Source organism: Callospermophilus lateralis, chromosome 2, assembly GCF_048772815.1.
Source record: "Callospermophilus lateralis isolate mCalLat2 chromosome 2, mCalLat2.hap1, whole genome shotgun sequence".
Taxonomy (NCBI): Eukaryota; Metazoa; Chordata; class Mammalia; order Rodentia; family Sciuridae; genus Callospermophilus; species Callospermophilus lateralis.
In genome coordinates, this window is record NC_135306.1 from 39603571 (window position 1) to 39613966 (window position 10396).

A 10396-nucleotide genomic window follows, 5' to 3' on the forward strand; every position below is an offset into this window, starting at 1 on the left:
TCTTCTGCACACTTCTGCCATGATATTCTGCCTCTTCCAGGCCCAGAGCAATAGGGCCAGTTGCTTATGGGCTGAGACATCTGAAAATGTGAGCGAAAAGTAAAATTTTCCCCTTCTTATTTTCCTTGTCAAGTTTTTTTGGTCACAGCAATGAAAAGCTGACTAACACACACATGAATGGTTGGGATATTTAAGGGAGCACTGTGCTCCTAGTAGCTGAAATGTAAATGGTACAGCCTTGGGAATCACAGCAATGAAAAAACTGGAAGATGACCCAGAGCATTAGTTACATATACCATATAATTTTGAATGGCCCATGTAGCAGAAGACAATAAAGATCTTGTGTGGTCCATGGCATAAATTTCTGTTGTTTTACTTCAAGCTTTCCAAAGTTACTAATATGAAGTGTTACATGAACTCTAAGGAAGCAAAAGGGCCTCTTTCAAAATGAGTAAGATTGAATTTCTCACTGAACATTCAGGAGAGAAGAAATATAAGGAAGCTGTCAAAACTGAATTGAACTCAGTCTGGAAGATAGGGAAATAGTGTTCATGCACTCAAGTGTTGAGAATCAAATTTGTACCTATTTTACTTTTAATAGCAACTGACTCTGTTAGACTTTGACCATGCTCACCTAAATAGAGTATTTGTCATTTTGTTTCATTTTTAGCTTGTCTTATTCCACTTATACATTTACTTATTGTTGTCTTCTACTAGTTTTAAGCTCCATGAAGGAGGAGGTTTTGCCTTTCGTATTCACTGCTGCATACCCAGTGCTTATGACAGTTCTTGGCATAACGCATGTTCTCAGTATATATGTATTGACTGAATGAATAGGTTTTAGAAATTCTCATGGTTAAAAATAGGAGAAGTTGTAAAGATGTCCAGATATTTAATCTTGAAGTATTGACAGATGAAGCTTTCTAAGAAATGAAAAATATTTTCTGGATTTGTTAAGAACAAACGTCTCCATTTTATGTTTGTTTTAATATTCGTTTCAATTTATCTAGTATCTTCACTTTCCCTTTATGGCTTTTATTGTTCAGCAGACGATCCCCTGGGATACATCAGCAGTTGGAAAAGTGCATGATTTTATTAGTTCACACAGCTTATTTGACAATTTTAGATTTTTGGTCAATATGAACTAACCTTTTTACACACCACTTTCAATCGTATTAATATATAGCTATTTTAAAACATACTTTTATTTTATCGCCTCATAAATATCATTTTCAAGATATAATTTTACATGATGGTTATCTAATATAATTTACTTTCATATTTTATTTGGTGTATTTACAATGATAACAGCCTTACATTCTAAATATATTTTGAAATGAAGAATTCATGCTAAGGGTGTTGCTATGGTCTGGTCTTTCAAATGTGTGAGTTGAGGTTCAACTGGCAAGGTGATGGTGGGAGCTAGGACCTTTGGGAAGTGATTAGGTCATAAGTGTGGGACTCTTGTAAATGGGATTGGTGCCCTGTAACAGAGGCCCTCAGGGAGCTTGCGTTCTCCTTGCTCCGTGTGAGGATTCAGTGAGAAGGCAGTCTGTGAGGAAGCAGGCCTCACCAGACAGTCAAGATTTTTTTCTTTACCATGAAATCTCCCAAGTTAATTATCTTGGGACACATTCTTCTTATTAGTTATCTGATGCTTAACAACAAATCTTTCAAAGATTAGTGCTTTAACAGTAGTAACGTGTTAGCTCTCACGGCTTCTCTGGGTTATGGATTTCAAAGTACTTTGGGAAGTTTTGACTCCGGGTCTCTCCTGAGGTTGCGGCCAGATACTGGTTGGCGCTACACCCACCTGAAAGTCTGATTGGAACAGAAGTGACGCATGCCATCACAAAGCTGGCATATTATTTTTTGGCTCTTATCAAGAGGCTTCAGCTCCATTGTACTTGTGCCTCTCTGTGAGGCCACCTGAATGGCTTCCTAGCATGGAGGGATTCCCCCAGAGAAAGTACTATTAAAGAACAAAGCATAAGCTGCCATGGCTTTTTATGACGTAGCTTTGGATTTCATACTTTCACCATATATTGGTCACACATATCTGTCTTGATTCCATGTGAGAGGGGATCAGGCAAGACGATTGATGCAGAGAAGCAATAATCCAGGAGTCCATCTTGTGGCCTGACTTTCATGATGATTATAATTAACACTCTAATGGGAATTAGCAAGAGAGAAAGCTGAAAGGGATTTTTCTGGGTTGTGACTTCTCGCATTATTCACTTCTTTACTAGATTTTCTTTTTCTGCTGTCTGAATTGATAATAAAAATGTGCAACATCCAGTTCCAAATTATTCCAGTAAGGGTGCAAATACATTTTCCAGTAGACATGAAAGAAATCCTAGTAGTATATTTATTTTTTTAATTTTCTCTTTGAAAATATCAATTAAATGACCTGTTTTCAAAATCATACCACATTTGCTTTCTGTATTTTGTTTTCTTTCTCTTAGGCTATTATTTTCTGCCTTCTTCGCTGTCCTCAAATCTTAAATGCACTCTTCTAATCCCACTGTCAGATGATGACTTTGCTTCTCAGGTGTTTCCAGTCAGACTCACTTCTATAAGATTGAACTCACATTTCTACATCTATATCTTATGTTCTTCTATTCTGCTCTTAGGAAAATTTTTCTGTGCTTTTAGCCCCTATCAACACTTTTTCTATGTACCAGAATGCATCCCCTCTTACTAACTTGAGATTACTCCACATTTTCCTTTATTTTCTTTACTCAGTTTTTCTTTCTTTTAATTTTCCTTCTTATTGGCTTATTCCAATGATTCTATAAATATACTTATTACCGTACTTATTTTGGTGAAACTATCATAAATCTCCATGTTATAACTGAAAGGCAAAAACATGCCCAAATTTTGTATGCCCTTTGTGTTGGTTATAGGTAAGATGTATAGAAATTTCAGTTTGAGGTTTCCCAGAAATTCTGATTGTCAGTTTTAGTGTATATAGTATATACATAGGATAAATAATATATGTTACATATATATTTATTTATTTATATTTTTATTTATTTGTTTGGTATAGATTTATTTCTTTATGTTAACTCTTCTAATTTAGACACTTCCAGTCACAAAGCATTGAGATAGATTGAGAAAAATGATAAGAACACTTCATAATATTTTTATAAAAGGAGAGCAAGTATAAAAATAGAACTTTTTATCAATGTAAAATGCAAGAATTTACAATGGGGGAGAGTGATAAGACCATCCACTGCAATAATGGTCAGTGAATGCCAGTAAGGTTTTATCATTATTTCAAAACTGATTCAGTATCTATATAATATTGTATGATGGGAAAGCATGACTATAGTTCTTATGAATATCACTTTAAAGTCTTACATGTAGATATCCATTACCTTGAGCAAAGCAAATTCTCTCTGCTATTCATGTTAAATATTTGCATTATAATGCACTCTCTTGTTCTCCCACTTCATTCATGACTCATAATTAGGACTATTTTATTTGGAACAGGAATAGGAACATTATTAATAGGAAAATGTTCTTTCCTAATTAGAGCCAATGAATTCACTGAAGATTTTTGCTTACATGATGATTATTTGGTTAAAAACACCTAGACATTCATAAGAAGAAAGGACACACATGAACAAGGGATTTTTTTCATTTTTATTTTTGTTGATCAGACATGTAGGCATGGAAAAGGATAAGTGGGGATGCTCAGGCTATAGAGAGCAAGATTCATTTGGAAACATGGACCCACAGTATCCATGAGTTCCCATAGCACAGAGACCAGAATTGTAGTACAATTATGCTGAAGAGAAGCTGATGCTAAAACAACAAGAATTGTTTTATTTAATGTTTTTTTTTGTTTTTTTTTCTTTTTTTAAAATTTTTATTGTTGGTTGTTCAAAACATTACATAGTTCTTGATATATCATATTTCACACTTTGATTCAAGTGGGTTATGAACTCCCATTTTTACCCCGTATACAGATTGCAGAATCGCATCGGTTACACATCCATTGATTTACCTATTGCCATACTAGTGTCTGTTGTATTCTGCTGCCTTTCCTATCCTCTACTATCCCCCTTCCCCCCCCTCCCCTGTTCCCTCTCTACCCCATCTACTGTAATTCATTTCTCCCCCTTGTTTTTTTTTTCCCTTTCCCCTCACTTCCTCTTGTATGTAATTTTGTATAACCCTGAGGGTCTCCTTCCCTTTCCATGCAATTTCCCTTCTCTCTCCCTTTCGCTCCCACCTCTCATCCCTGTTTAATGTTAATCTTCTTCTTCTCATGCTCTTTGTCCCGTCCCTACTCTGTTCTTAGTTACTCTCCTTATATCAAAGAAAACATTTGGCATTTGTGTTTTAGGGATTGGCTAGCTTCACTTAGCATAATCTGCTCTAATGCCATCCATTTCCCTGCAAATTCTATAATTTTGTCATTTTTTAATGCAAAGTAATACTCCATTGTGTATAAATGCCACATTTTTTTTTTATCCATTCATCTAGTGAAGGGCATCTAGATTGGTTCCACAGTCTTGCTATTGTGAATTGTGCTGCTATGAACATCAATGTAGCAGTGTCCCTATAGTGTGCTCTTTTTAGGTCTTTAGGGAATAGACCGAGAAGGGGAATAGCTGGGTCAAATGGTGGTTCCATTCCCAGCTTTCCAAGAAATCTCCATACTGCTTTCCAAATTGGCCGCACCAGTTTGCAGTCCCACCAGCAATGTACAAGTGTACCCTTTTCCCCACATCCTCGCCAGCACTTGTTGCTGTTTGACTTCATAATGGCTGCCAATCTTACTGGAGTAAGATGGTATCTTAGGGTGGTTTTGATTTGCATTTCTCTGACTGCTAGAGATGGTGAGCATTTTTTCATGTACTTGTTGATTGATTGTATGTCCTCCTCTGAGAAGTGTCTGTTCAGGTCCTTGGCCCATTTGTTGATTGGGTTATTTGTTTTCTTATTGTTTAATATTTTGAGTTCTTTGTATACTCTGGATATCAGGGCTCTATCTGAAGTGTGAGGAGTAAAGTTTTGTTCCCAGGATGTAGGCTCCCTATTTACCTCTCTTATTGTTTCTTTTGCTGAGAAAAACCTTTTTAGTTTGAGTAAGTCCCATTTGTTGATTCTAGTTATTAACTCTTGTGCTATGGGTGTCCTATTGAGGAATTTGGAGCCACCCCACAGTATGTAGATCGTAGCTAACTATTTCTTCTATCAGATGCCGTGCCTCTGATTTGATATCAAGCTTCTTGATCCATTTTGAGTTAACTTTTGTGCAAGGCGAGAGAAAGGGATTCAGTTTTATTTTGTTGCTTACAGATTTCCAGTTTTCCCAGCACCATTTGTTGAAGATGCTATCCTTCCTCCATTGCATGCTTTTAGCCCCTTTATCAAATATAAGAAAGTTGTAATATTGTGGATTGGTTTCTGTGTCCTCTATTCTGTACCATTGGTCCACCCGCCTGTTTTGGTACCAGTACCATGCTGTTTTTGTTACTGTTGCTCTGTAGTATAGTTTGAAGTCTGGTATCGCTATACCGCCTGATTCACACTTCCTGCTTAGAGTTGTTTTTGCTATTCTGGGTCTTTTATGAGTTAAATAGTTATGGTGATTACTACCTATTCAAGTTTTCTTACTCACAGAATGAAGAATAGGATGGAAAATTTTACTCCCTAAAGAAATATTGAGTATTTTCTTGTGAAATAAGGATCAAAATTGATTTGTATATTTTTAAGATAGAAGGCTAGTGGGTACATCTAATAATTTCAGTGATTAATTGAAGCTTAAGACGATAAGAATTGAAAAAAATAGTTCTTAGAAAATTTTAATCTAATTAATTAGCATATAAATAATTTATTAGGCTCCCAATAGTGAAGACATTTTCTGAAACATATTAAGACATAATAATTGTGAAAAAAATTTTGTATAGGCCCTGTCATTATAATTCATTCTTTGATTGGTATATTTGTTCTTTAATGTATACTTCTCTAGTCTCTGTATGGGTATTGTTCTTAAAATGTCAAAAGTATGCTACTCCTGTTAACTAATTAGACCATCTATTTGGGATCAGTTGATGGCAAAGTAACATCATTAATAAATTTTTTGAGTTTATGGTGCTAAAATAAATCAGTGCTCTTAGTGGAAAGTATCCAATTAATATATAGGATAGAAAGTAGAATCCAATATTCATTTGTTTCATTTCCATTGCAAGTGCAATCATAATAATTATTATGCTTTATATAATATATAGAAATGCTAAATTTTTCAGTATTGAACGTTTGATTAAAATTATTTGAAATAAAATAAGTATTAAAATATAACAGTTTGGTATTTCAGATTTATCAAAATAGGTGCAATTGGCTAAGAAGTAATAATAATGGTAATAATTTACAGGTTGTACCTACTATTAAGGCAGTGGACAGTGAGTTGAAAAATAGCACAATAAAAACTGAGCTGATTTCATTATGTAATTAATATTAAATATTATTTATGGAATAATGGGATTTCAGTGGATAATTCAGAATCTGTTTGATTTGGAGCACCATACATATGGTAGAAAATAATTACAGGAATAGTAATTTCTAACATTGAATTTGATTGATAATTTCAAGATTAAATAATATATATATATCAGTTACTATTATTAGAACTTCTAAACAGCATCCTGAGAGTCAATGTAGAATGCAACATTTATTGTTTGGCTAACATTTTGTGTTTAAAAAAGTATTATAATAAATAAAAATGATGTTATGTTCTCCAAACATTGTAACAAAGTTATTATATGGGGTAAAAGACTTTAAAAGCTACTATAATAGCTAATGAGAGGTTTATGTAAATAGAGGTATTAAGTAATTATCCCATAACCATAATTAGTTCAATTGTAATATGAGGCTACCTAATTTTAAACTTTCTGTCTTTTTAAAATTCATTTGTAGGCTAAGTCTGTGACTTATAGAATAATAGAAATTGTTGTTTTTTATTTTAAATTCGTTTATTCTAATTATACATGACAGCAGAATACACTTCAATTCATAGTACAAATATAGAGCACAATTTTTCATTTCTCTGTACACAAAGTAGAATCATATCATTCATTTCTTCATACATGTACTTAAGGTATAATAAATATTACACAGAGCTTGATATATTGGGAAATCTAAGGTAGTGCTAGTTAGAACAAAATTTTGGGTTAAAATCATAACAATTTCATTGCTATTAGGAAGGATTTTGATAAAAATTGTAAATGAAATAGTTCTGTATGTCCAAATTCAAATTCATATAAATTTTACTTTTCTGTATATATGTAATAATTCTAACAGTGCATGAAATTACTAATATAGAAACTAAAAAAATAGGAAATTGTCATGATCCATTAGATTAATTATTCTTTACTGGGATTAAACCCAAACTAATAGATTCAGAGTTAGTTCCACTAATTAATATGAGAATAACAGAATTATTATCAATATATTTTATGTAAATAAATAGATTGAAAACTAAAATAATCTAGATTAAAATTTATTTGAGATAAAAAGCATGTAATTGAGGAATGTTTTGAATAGTGGTTTCATACAATATTTGAAATCTATTTTTGTAACAGTAATATTGAGGAATAGAGGCCATTGGAATTAATGTATGGTGTTGTATAATAATTCTCTGTCATAATGTCATAATGTAAACATTTAGGCTGTTATCAATATATTTTTGTTGTAATATTTGTTTTTGACTTCTTCCTTGTGGACTAAGGATGTTCAAGTGATAGTTATTTCAGCAGCTGAAAATAAAACTGTTAAGAAATGACACTACTAAGAGATATAGTGGTTTAGAAATTTAATACACACTAGTGATCAACCTCTGTCAAATTCTGGTATAGGGCAACATGTGAGTGAAACCTCTAAAACACCTTGTAATGAAAATGTGTCTAGCACGTTGGGGATGATTATTTCACACCTAGCTCTGTGTACAACTGATCTGTGGTGAACTGTGAAAGTGTCCTCTCATTTCTTCACTATTAGCATGCTATTAGCTTATCATTTAATAGTCCGAGTATTAATAGGGGTGATGAATTAAATGGAGTCTTTAGTGGTGTAGATAAGGCTCCTCTAAGTAGGCAGGGATTTAGCTTTATTATACAGTAAGCATGTTTGTGGCAGGTCATTATGTTATCTGTAAATATAAGCTTCCTAACGAAATAATGACATATGATTGAATTCAGGCAACCTTGAGCTCTGAAATCATATGAAGCAGTAGGATAACAAACATGATGAACTGTTTTGTAATGGGGCTAATACAGCCCCCCTGGCTAGGTGAACTTTACAGGTGACAAATTATAATATTTGTTGTAAACCACATTGCTAAGAGTATTTTGTAAATGGATCATACAGGAGTGATGATGATTTCAAAGATAGGCAGAACTAATAGATTTTGCTTGGGATACAAAATGCATTAATGTGGTTTGAGTTTATGGTAAAAATCAATAGTAACTGTTCTTTCTATAGTAAGATGACTCTTTCGAGATACAATACAGAACAACCTACTATGACTGTGAACCTAATAACTCCAGCCACTTGCTGCAGTGCTTGCCAGCTCTCTCATAACATTAAGTGCCAATGAACTCTCTTACAGAACAACTTATATAACTCTTTCTTTCCCTAGTAAAATCCCAATTTAAAAAAAATCTTTGATATACCAAAGACTACCACATCCTGTGTAAATGTCCTGGATTGTAATTCTATATTTTCTGTTATTCCCCAAACAAAATCTTATGCATAAAGTTCATGTCTATATTTTTGTTTCCATTTCCATATATTAAATAACATTTATATTTAGCTTTTTAGTATTACATATTATACATCTAATATCAACTATAAAATTAACTCACAAAACACAACAAATATTTAAGGAAGCATTACAAGTTATCTTACCTTCAATTATTTTAATTCTTACTGGTTCTTCCATTAAATAATTATAAATTATTTAATTATGGAGTAATAATGCATCACTAACTAAAAACAATAATGATGAATTCGAATTATATATGCTATGAAGGTCTTACTTTTTTTTTTGGTAGTTGGAACACATGTTAAATTTATTTTTAGTTGTTATTTTTTTTTTGAAGAAACTCCATGAGTTTTTTTTTCCCACAGTGGCTATACTAATTTAATCCTACCACAAACAGTATATAAGAGTTTCATTTTCTCCAGGTAGTTACTAGTATTATTTTATTTTAGTTTTTGATAATAGCCTTTCTAAATAAGATCAGATGGAGTCTCATTATACTTTTGATTTGCACTTCCCTTATGGATACAGATATGGGGCCATGCCATATATTTATTGGATTCTGGTGATTTGCCATTTTTAAATTGGGATAATTGTACTTTTTGTTCTTTTTTTTTAAATTTTTATTGTTGGTTGTTCAAAACATTACATAGTTCTTGATATATCATATTTCACATTTTGATTCAAGTGGGTTATGAACTCCCATTTTTACCCCATATACAGATTGCAGAATCACATTGGTTACACATCCACTGATTTACATATTGCCATGCTAGTGTCTGTTGTATTCTGCTGCCTTTCCTATCCTCTACTATCCCCCCTCCCCTCCCTATCTCTACCCCATCTACTGTAATTCATTTCTCCCCCTTGTTATTTTTTTCCCTTTCCCCTCACTTCCTCTTGTATGTAATTTTGTATAATCCTGAGGGTCTCCTTCCATTTCCATGCAATTTCCCTTCTCTCTCCCTTTCCCTCCCCCCTCTCATCCCTGTTTAATGTTAATCTTCTTCTCATGCTCTTCCTCCCTACTCTGTTCATAGTTACTCTCCTTATATCAAAGAAGACATTTGGCATTTGTGTTTTAGGGATTGGCTAGCTTCACTTAGCATAATCTGCTTAAATGCCATCCATTTCCCTGCAAATTCTATGATTTTGACAATTTTAATGCACAGTAATACTCCATTGTGTATAAATGCCACATTTTTTTTAATCCATTTGTTTATTGAAGGGCATCTAGGTTGGTTCCACAGTCTTGCTATTGTGAATTGTGCTGCTATGAACATCTATGTAGCAGTGTCCCTGTAATATGCTCTTTTTAGGTCTTTAGGGAATAGACCGAGAAGGGGAATTCTGGGTCAAATGGTGGTTCCATTCCCAGCTTTCCAAGAAATCTCCATACTGCTTTCCAAATCGGCCGCACCAATTTGCAGTCCCACCAGCAATGTACAAGTGTACCCTTTTCCCCACATCCTCGCCAGCACTTGTTGCTGTTTCACTTCATAATGGCTGCCAATCCTACTGGAGTGAGATGATATCTTAGGGTGGTTTTGATTTGCATTTCTCTACTGCTAGAGATGGTGAGCATTTTTTTCATGTACTTGTTGATTGATTGTATGTCCTCCT